This window comes from Parasteatoda tepidariorum, chromosome 7 (assembly GCF_043381705.1).
Source record: "Parasteatoda tepidariorum isolate YZ-2023 chromosome 7, CAS_Ptep_4.0, whole genome shotgun sequence".
NCBI classification, from domain to species: domain Eukaryota; kingdom Metazoa; phylum Arthropoda; class Arachnida; order Araneae; family Theridiidae; genus Parasteatoda; species Parasteatoda tepidariorum.
In genome coordinates, this window is record NC_092210.1 from 88,757,329 (window position 1) to 88,766,984 (window position 9,656).

Here is a 9,656-nt window from a genome sequence, read left to right on the forward strand (position 1 = left end):
ATCTAATTATCTTTATTATCCTAAGCATTTCTATTAAAAGTTTTTTTTCCCGTTACCCCATACAGATAATAAGTTTTGATTATTTTTCAATAACGACTAAACTTTTTCTCTATAAAAAATAATATTTACCACTGATTTTTTTAAAAAAAAAATTTTGCTATTCGGTCAATTTTTTTTGGCCGAATATTCGGTATTCGGTTAAATCATTATTCGTTACATCCCTAATAGAACTATTTAAATATTGAAAGGAAAATGCATTATAAGTCAAGATTTATGATTTAAATTATCAAAACTATAAAAAAAGGGCAAATAATCTGACGTTATATGAAAATTACGAAAGTAATATAAATATTGTTTTAAGTTTCAAAGAAATCTATTGAAAATTGAAAGAATATTATTACGCAATTTGAAGTTTAAGAAGGCTTATATATTATATTATATNCCAGCGAGGAGCAGTTTGATTTCAAATTTAAATATCTAGAGAAAAAAGGATAGTAGAAAAATGAACCAAACAGCATCGTTAATATTAATTGCTTCAGTATATTTTTATGATATTCTATAAAATAATTTTTTATAGTCTACTGGCTGAAGTAGGTGACTATCTTGTTCAACATACAAACTTTAGGTCTTACCAGGCAATATTGTTTTAAAATATTCTAATTATTCAACCCCTCCTCTAATCCCAATTTCTTAATCAATGATGACCAATATATTTACAAAGTTTCTTCGCTGTCTAATTGTTATCTGTGGATTTGCGCAAGTGCAAGTACTTTGACTTAAATTTTAACTATTTTCAAGATATGTCCACAATAGTGCCAAAGTTCATACAACCGGCATTCATATATTGAATTTTAGCAATAATCTAAAATTTAACCGGCATTCTTCAAATCACACAAATGAAAGTAAATGTAAGTTCGGGACTTTTCAGTATAGTATAGACAGCATAAATATTAAAATTATTTCCATCTCTGTCATGAGATATTTGACGCGCTTAATTGTTAGTTAAAATGGACTCTAGATTTCCAACCGGCTTTATTTAGCTGATTTAGGCCTAGATGAAAGGTTTTTGTTTTTAAAAACTGTTCTTTTCTTAATATTTAGACTAAAGAGTGGAGATTTAACTAATCTAAAACTTACATGTGTAAACTCAAACATGTAATTTATTCAGGACAATTTCAAGTTAATGAATTTAAAATTCGTGATAAAAAAAGATGTTTACAATAAATTATTATTAATAAAAGTTGGTGTAAAAATGTCTTAGTATTAGACTTCAATACATTTAAAGGCCTTGAAATTGAATCGCCATTTGAATGAATAAGAATACGCATATTTATTGAGTATTGAGTATAGTTAAGTGCGGCGAGCTCTCTGCTTATCGCTTATAGCTCTGCGTTTCAATAGGTAAGGCTTAATTTAGCCTATCAAGATTTATATGAGCTCTGAGGCTCTTCTTCAAATTCAACATGCTTCCACCGAGTCCAAGGTTTGTGTGTTCCATCCCAAAAAAAGATATTTCCATAGTATTTGATAATATAGAATATAGAATGAATTGATAATATAGAATATAGAATGAATAGAATGAGTGATTTGAAAGCTTGCAGCTTTAATCAATCAAAAATTAGTTATATCGCATGTTTTTATGAAGAATATATCTCATTTTTCCTTTATTGGGTTATCACAAGTAAAATCAACGTTAAAAATTGAGCAATGTATGGAAAAGACGCCACCGAAATTGTTTTAAAAGGCACTTGAAACCACAAAACTTAAATAGAAGTCTAAAAAGTATATGAAACCATGTATTACATATTTTATTACTTTTGATTTTAAAGCGTGTTTCAATAAGCTTAAATAAACAACTCAACAAGAACTTATAAAATTAATTTGAAGTTTTTAACTGGGAAAATGGTGGTTAATTCTGAATATCACAGGTTAAATGTTACTGAACGCCTAGTTATTCATTCTTTCGGTGAGTTGAACTCTTTAACTCATATTATTGTTAATCTATTAGTATGAAGCCAACCGGAATATGCAAGAAATAAAAAAAGAAGATAAAGGTTGCGTATTACGTGTCATGGATGTGTAGTATGATCATACTTTTAAGTCCTTAAAAGATTTGTAAAAAACATATTACCACAGTACTCATGTTAGGCACTTATATTGGTGTTAAAAGTTTTCATTACCATGGCAATTATAATGGCAATATTAGTAGTATTTAGTACCACATTTAACTAAGCAACACTGATGACAAAAATAGTTTTTTTTTCACCTATGTTAAAAATTTATGTTTGTATGGATGTTTTTATTATTACGCGGCAATTAAGAGGGTCTTTATTAGATTTTAATCTTCACTTTTTTCTTAAAAATACGGTGATTGGAAAACTGAATGTATGTTATGTATAACTAAAAGTATGTTTAGCTTTAAAGTTTTCTTTCAAAAATAAAGTTCGATTTTTTTGTTTTGCTTTTCGGTCAATTTTTTTTTTGACCGAATATTCGGTATTCGGTTAAATCATTCGTTACATCCCTAATAGAATTATTAACATATTGAAAGGAAAATGCATTATAAGTCAAGATTTATGATTTAAATTATCAAAACTATAAAAAAGGCGAATAATCTGACGTTATATGGAAATTGCAAAAGTAATATAAATGTTGTTTTAAGTTTCAAAGAAATCTATTTAAAATTGAACTAATGTAATGTAATGCCAATTTGAAGTTTAAGAAGGCTTATAAATATATATTATATTATATTCCTATAAATATTAAGTAATTAATTTCTTATCGGAGTGAACTAGTAAATCATTATCAAAAAATTTTTCTTTATAAATTTAAAGAGCCGTTTTAGACTTGGATCATCGACTTTATGTAAATCTGATCTAAATTATAACAAGAAACAGCTGTGTTTGTAAGTTCTCGTTAATAGGTTTAGAATTTCATTGTGCATTAGTGATTCATAATAATTTCCTTTCCTCCTTTTAATGCTGAATCAACAAAGTTTCACTATTCTATTTATTTTTGACACACAGTATTCTGCCCTTAATTTGTATACATCAATATTTTATAAACTGAAATACATTGTCCTATTGTTAAATCTCTAAAAAAGAAACAGACAACTCTTTATGATAGAAAAAAATGTTGGAAAGAAAAGCATAATTTTAAAGCAATTCTGTTAAGCACTCCCTAATATCTCCATTTTTCATGTGTATTCAATTAAGCCTATTTTAATAAAATATGCGCAATTTAAAATTTAAGCAAGGAAATCTGGTCCTTCAGAAAAGTTTTAAAATCTTCTATAATTGTTTTGTTCAAAAATCTATAACTTGCAAAATTTCTAGAATTCATAGAAGTTTACTTTCTATGCCGTTTAGTATGTAATTTAAAAAATTATGAAAATAGTTCGATTAAAATCAACGCAACTAAAACAAATAAATTCGAAATTATTTTTAGGTGTTTTTATGTAGATCTGATAAAAAAAAATCGTTATAATATAACTATTCTCAGCAAATGATTTTAAATAAGATCTTTTTTTGAGATATACTTTCATTTTTTAAAATTAAAATGATCAAGTTTTATAATTATTTTATTTAAAATTACTGCAAATTTTTATTCGAATCAAAATGTCAATTGATTCGACGAAATTCTTTTTGTCTTAAAAAGAAAAAATGGCCACCCGTTCTTTTTATGAAACATGGTACAGTTGACAAATTAATTAAGTTAACGAATGATCATTTAAGGAAATGAATTAACTTTAATAACTTTTAGTCTTATCATCGGTTAATCGTGTACTAAGATTTAATCTTAATGATACGAAGATGACATCTTAAATGCGTTAAATAATCGATGCTGGTAATACGGTTTTTTTTTAAATTTTTTTTTTTAATAATAGGAATGTTAATTTTATTGAATAAACAGTGACCTTCAAACAGAGGCTTACAGTGCCGTGACCTTCAAACAGAGACTTACAATGCTGAGTGGGAATGCTTAAGGCAAACTTTTTGGTTGCTTGCCCTTTAACAGAGGGGTATAAACGCTGGAAAGGGCAAATAAATAGCTCTTTAAGCTTTAAAAAAAAAAAAAAAAAAAAAAAAATTAGAAAGAGCTCGCATACCTTAGGAAAATTTGTTACAAAAAATTTCAATTCTTAATTTTAATTTCATTCTTTTTTCTGTACATTTAATCAGACCTTGTTTTTGTAAGTTTTTTCCTCCCAACTTGATCCTTTTCTTTAGTATTTTGATACTCAAAAACTAAACGTGTTTAAAATTCAAATTATATTCATCCTAAAATACTTTTTGAGTCAATTTTTTACAGTCATGCAAAAATCTGCGTTACATATTTTCTAACATTTAAAAACTAAATTATCTTATTTAATCCTATTCTCAATAAATAAAAATCACTATGACGCGTAATGTTTTAATACCACAACCTTTAACTGAGTGAAGAATAAAATCTACTTTCAAAGATTCTTTCTACGTCTGCCTTCCATATTAGCATACTATTTGAAAACCGTTACATGGTTGTTAAATGTTTTGATTCCATTAAAATTCTTTATTATTTCTCGCTCTTTCCGTCAAAACGATCGAATGCGAAAGACTAAGAAAAAAGAGCCTTGGCAATATATAGCTTATACATGAATTCCCTTTAGCTTTCCTTGGTGAAAAGTATTCTAATGTATACATAACACTCGTACTTTTGATTTTTTGATGGATGGAGGTGTTCTGTGGGGCCCGGCATCCTCCGAGCCGTTTTCGAAATTAATTATTTAGTAAAACTATGTGTGTTAAAAATGAAGATTAATTTATATTTTGATGGAGCTTCCCATTTTCAAAAATAAAAGAGTTTTGTTATTTATCATAATTAATTCTTCATTAAACAGTTTACTGGGTTGGCGACTAAAATGCAACTATTTGTAACTATTTTCGGTATAAGGCAACTATGACAACTTTTTTTTTACCTGAAAAGGTTAAAAGGGCAACTATTATCAGGAAAAGGAGACTATAGGGAGACTTATCTGTACTCCTAGTGATGTTTTTTTAGCATAAATTGGGTTGAAAACTTGCGGCCTGCAAGAGCTTCTGAACACACTGAATTTTTTTCTTAAACAATAAAAAAAACTTTGAAAATTTTAAATGGCAAATATGAGTCATCACTTTTTAATTTGTACAATTTGCACAGATTCCATTGTAAGTCTATTCGTTTCTCGATCGCCTTTTTAGTGGTTATTGCTGCAAAATTGCTAAGTGATTTTAAGTGATAGTGACTGCTAAAATGATTTTTAAAAAAAGCCCATTTTTAATACGATATTATATGCGTGAATTTAAAAGGGAAATTTTTTTAGAAAAAGTATGTTTTTTTAATGAAAAGGTATTTTTTTGAATGAATTCTAGTAATTATTTTTCTGCAAATATACTAAATGTTTTGATATATGAACTTAGTGCTAGAACATTTACGTTTATATAAAAATTATTTAGCCACCGACTTGACTAAATGGATCTATGACAATTAAATCAAATATGACTATATGACAATTAAATACTTTAATGAAATTTTAGTCATATTTTTTTTGAATTTTTGTTCTTATTTAGGCAACTATTGTCATAGTTTTCAGCAACTGGCTTGAAACATTTTTGCTCATTATAAAATTAATAACAAAAATTTTTGTTTTGTTTTATTTGTTGCTTGAAATTATCTTATGGTGAACGACCTTTAAAGTTGTGCCCAAAATTCACACCATTTATTTCAGAGATATGTTAAAAAATATAAAACATGGAAATAGCTCCAATTTTTTACCAGTGCCGGTTATTTTTGTAACTGAATGGTTACATTTGGCCATTTTGGAATTATAAAAGATAAAAGAGTCGAAGTTAAAAGAAAAAAAAAATTAAACAAAACTTTTTTCGTAGAGTCTTCTTATTTTAATAATTTTCGGACTTAATTAATTGAGAATCTACGTTAATCCTTGAAGAACAAATAAATTATAAAATAAGCTGAAACATATGAGGATATGATTTACGTCCAAAACATTTCCTCCAGATTTATTCTTGGAGTAAAGAAAACTACAAGGCTGATAGGAGATGATACTATACTATCTTTGAAAAAAAAAAAAAGAATAATTCGCATGATTATCTTCGTTTGAGGAACGTATAACAATGTCGTAACTTTTCAAGTGAATTAATTAGTTCTTCGTGAATTGAAATATGTATTAGATTATATGTATAGAAATATGATTAGCATTTTCCTTTCTTTTGTGTTGATTTTATTTTTAACTTCCTGTAAAAAGTAGCCCATCATAAAAAGGTATTGAAATTAAATTGAATTTTGCTGTCAGTAGTTTTTGAACTCTTATTTACGAGTAGGGTTTATGACTATACTTATTCGTTGGAGATGACCAGATGGCTTTATTATGCAAGTATTCAGTGGTGCATGAAACAGAAAAAGTCACTGATGTTTTCTTTCATTATTCTGATGCATATGCTTGTAAACTAAGAACTATAAAAAAAAAATTTCCATTATTTTGATTGAGTTTTAAAAAAAATTGTTTTTGTTTCACACCACGCTCGAAAGTGCAGTTCCTCCAATTCTTTTTATTTATAATCATGCGTTATAATCATAAGAAGAAGATTGAAATAATGCTTTACATAATTGTACTTGGTATGAAAAATTTGCTCTAGAAAGAAATGGAATATTTTGTCATTCCAGTGTTTTTTTTTTTTTTTTTTTNTTTTTTTTTTTTTTTTTTTTTTTTTTTTTTTTTTTTTTTTTTTTTGATATTTAATAAGTTCGGCGTTTAAAATTTTATAAGCTGTTATGATTTTGCAGAAAATTGTTTTTTCAAAAAAAATGTTTATTTTTTTAAACTGAGAGCTTCTAGATTGCCTTGCTTATGAAGTACCTCGATTGCTTCCTTGGTTTAAATTAGAATACCAATGAAAATAATAATAAAGAGAAACTTTCATATTTAATGTTTTAAAAAAAATAATTTTTAACTAGAAATCCATATTGATGCAAATATTTCTTAAATTCACGAATCGTGTTATTTTTCTCTTATTTGTCTTAAAGGTCGGTGAACTTTTAAAGTTATTTATTAATCAAACTTTAACTGACTGCAGATGATTAAAATATTTATCAACAAATTTTTTGGCAACTTTAATCCTGTTCTTTCATATCCTTGCTTGATGACATAAAATTCTTTTTCAAGAGAATAGGGCTAATAAATTCATTACTTTAAAAAAGAGCTATTCCTTAACTTAGTGACTGGCGTAGTATAGTCATTTCTAGCTCTTGTACCAATAGCTCTAAATCATTTCTAGCTCTACATACAAAGTTAAGCGTATGCATTTGGAAACTCCAAACAGTTCTTGAGAGCCATAATGACTCAGGGGATAGAGCGCTCGCCTCCCAATGAGGTTAACCCGGTTCGAATCCCAACGATGGCTGGTCGAATACGAATACCACAACCCTGCTCGCACCAACCACAATGCTGACGTAAAATATTCTTAATGATAGACGGATCATGGGTTAGAGTTTTGCTGTTAGGCTGACAGTAGGAAGTTTTCGTGGTTTTCCTCCAACCAACCACAATGCTGACATTTTATATTCTCAGTGGTAGACGGATCATGGGTCACAGTCCCCTTGCCGTCAGGCTACCGTAGCAGGTTTTCATGGTTTTCCTCGTCATGTAACGCAAAGCAAATCTGTATTTGTTCTATCAAAAAATCTTCCACTAAGTCAAATTTCTCCCATTACTTGATTCAGGCGTTCCCTTGTTCCCTGGATTGCGTTCAAAACTACGAGGCTACGGAGTTGAACATTAGCAGTCGTAAACTCCAAAATTGGATTGGCTGTTCGACAACTATTATATAATAAGTTCTTGGAAACCACACCAGATGGCAGGATGCGAGATAGCTAAAAGAATGTGATCTCTTTGGAAGGCAATGGATGATTCAAGAGAGAACAGTGAAAATTAATTTTTTTATTTATCTTAAGAGTATACAGTGTTATTTTATATCTTCTTATAAATGGAGATTGAATATTCAGTTTTTCCACGTTTAAAATTATATTGATTAAATATTCCACAAAAGCATTTGCCATCAAACGAGGGCACACATTTTCGACTATACACGACAAAAATTTCCAAAAATGAATTAATGTACGTACCACAATACTGAGATACTACATAAAAGGGTTTCTGGCGTATCTAAATATTTTTTATTTACTCGAAAGAAAAATTCATCCATTGAGAGGGTTAATTTTATGCCTTTACAGCTGAATATTGCTTAGCTAATTTTGAAATGAAATCCTGGCTTTATGTAATCAGGGGTCTGTTAACGGACCCTTCACAAAGTATTTTTTCATAAAAACGGACCCTTCACAAAATAATTTATCTTTTTATCAGACCCTTCACAAATTTGTTTGGCTTCATTATTGTTTTGTTAATCGAATAAACTCTTCCCAGCGCAGAAAACAAGAAAGACAGATGTAAACGAACTAAGTTTTGTCTTCAGCAAACACTTCTTCCTTTATTCATCCGAAGTGAATATTCTGCTTTCAGGCAGTATAGGCTAAATACCAAATATTTGTATGTTACATCTCTAATTTAGTAGCAGTAAGAGCTGTTTATTTTTGAAAATTAAATTTTTTTAATTATAAATTTACAGTGTTGAGCATAATCTTGAATCTATTTACAATTTAAAAACTCCTTGAAAAAGTTTTTTTGCAATAACAGGACCCTATTTGCACAAATTCACAAAAGCAGGACCCTGGTTGAAAGAATTTGACATAACGTTTATTTTATATTCACAAATTACCAGTAATTTTTTCACAATTTTGCAAAAACGGACCTTTCACAAAATGTCTGGACAGACTCCTGGTAATTTGGTAAACTTCCGGATGTTGTAGATGAAATCATTCTTCAGATACTCTGCTCTCAACTTATGTTTTATTATTTATCTTGCAAACATTTTTTTATGTATAAAATTGAAGAAAAATATAGTTCAGGCTAGATATTGATATTCTGAAAAACATAAATCAGAAATCTTTTTTAATGTTCGACAGTTCTGTCAATAAATTTCTTTTTTCCACCATCTTCTTTTTCCTTTAGTTCAATGTACGTGAATTTGTATTCTACTGTTATGAAGTCTCCTCCTTATGTTCTCTCTCTCTACTCCAATTTTATGAAGCCGGAAGCGACAGGTCCAACGATCGATATTTCTGACCCAAAGAATTATTTGTTTTTCCTACTTTTTTTTCTCCCTTTCCTACAATAAAAGTTCGTTTTTCTCGATAAATTTATGATTTATTTGCTGTTTTGTTAAATCAATCAAAGTTTTGATGGTCAATTTAAAAAATTTTCTTACACTATTATTAATTAACTGATGTTAAAAATTACGAATTTGAAGTAAATAGAGAGCTTAGTTGACTTAAGTTTAAAGCGACATAGTTGAAAACTGTTTTATTAAACTTCTTCTTCTTTTTTTTTTTTTTAACTCTGTAACCAGGGGTGTGTTCAGACATTTTGTGAAAGGTCCGTTTTTGTAAAATTGTGAAACAATTACTCGTAATTTGTGAATATAAAATAAACGTTAAATCACATTCTTTCAACCAGGGTCCGCTTTTGTGAATTTGCGCAAATAGGGTCCGTTATTCATCCCCTCTCT

The 9,656-nt window shown here is 28.4% G+C and overlaps 1 protein-coding gene across 2 annotated transcripts in view; it reads left to right on the forward strand.

Moving 5' to 3' along the window:
• The window catches only part of LOC107451619 (beta-1,4-glucuronyltransferase 1), a 73,111-nt gene that overhangs the window by 12,506 nt on the left and 50,949 nt on the right, over window positions 1-9,656 (forward strand). The gene's annotated exons all lie outside the window — the stretch shown is intronic.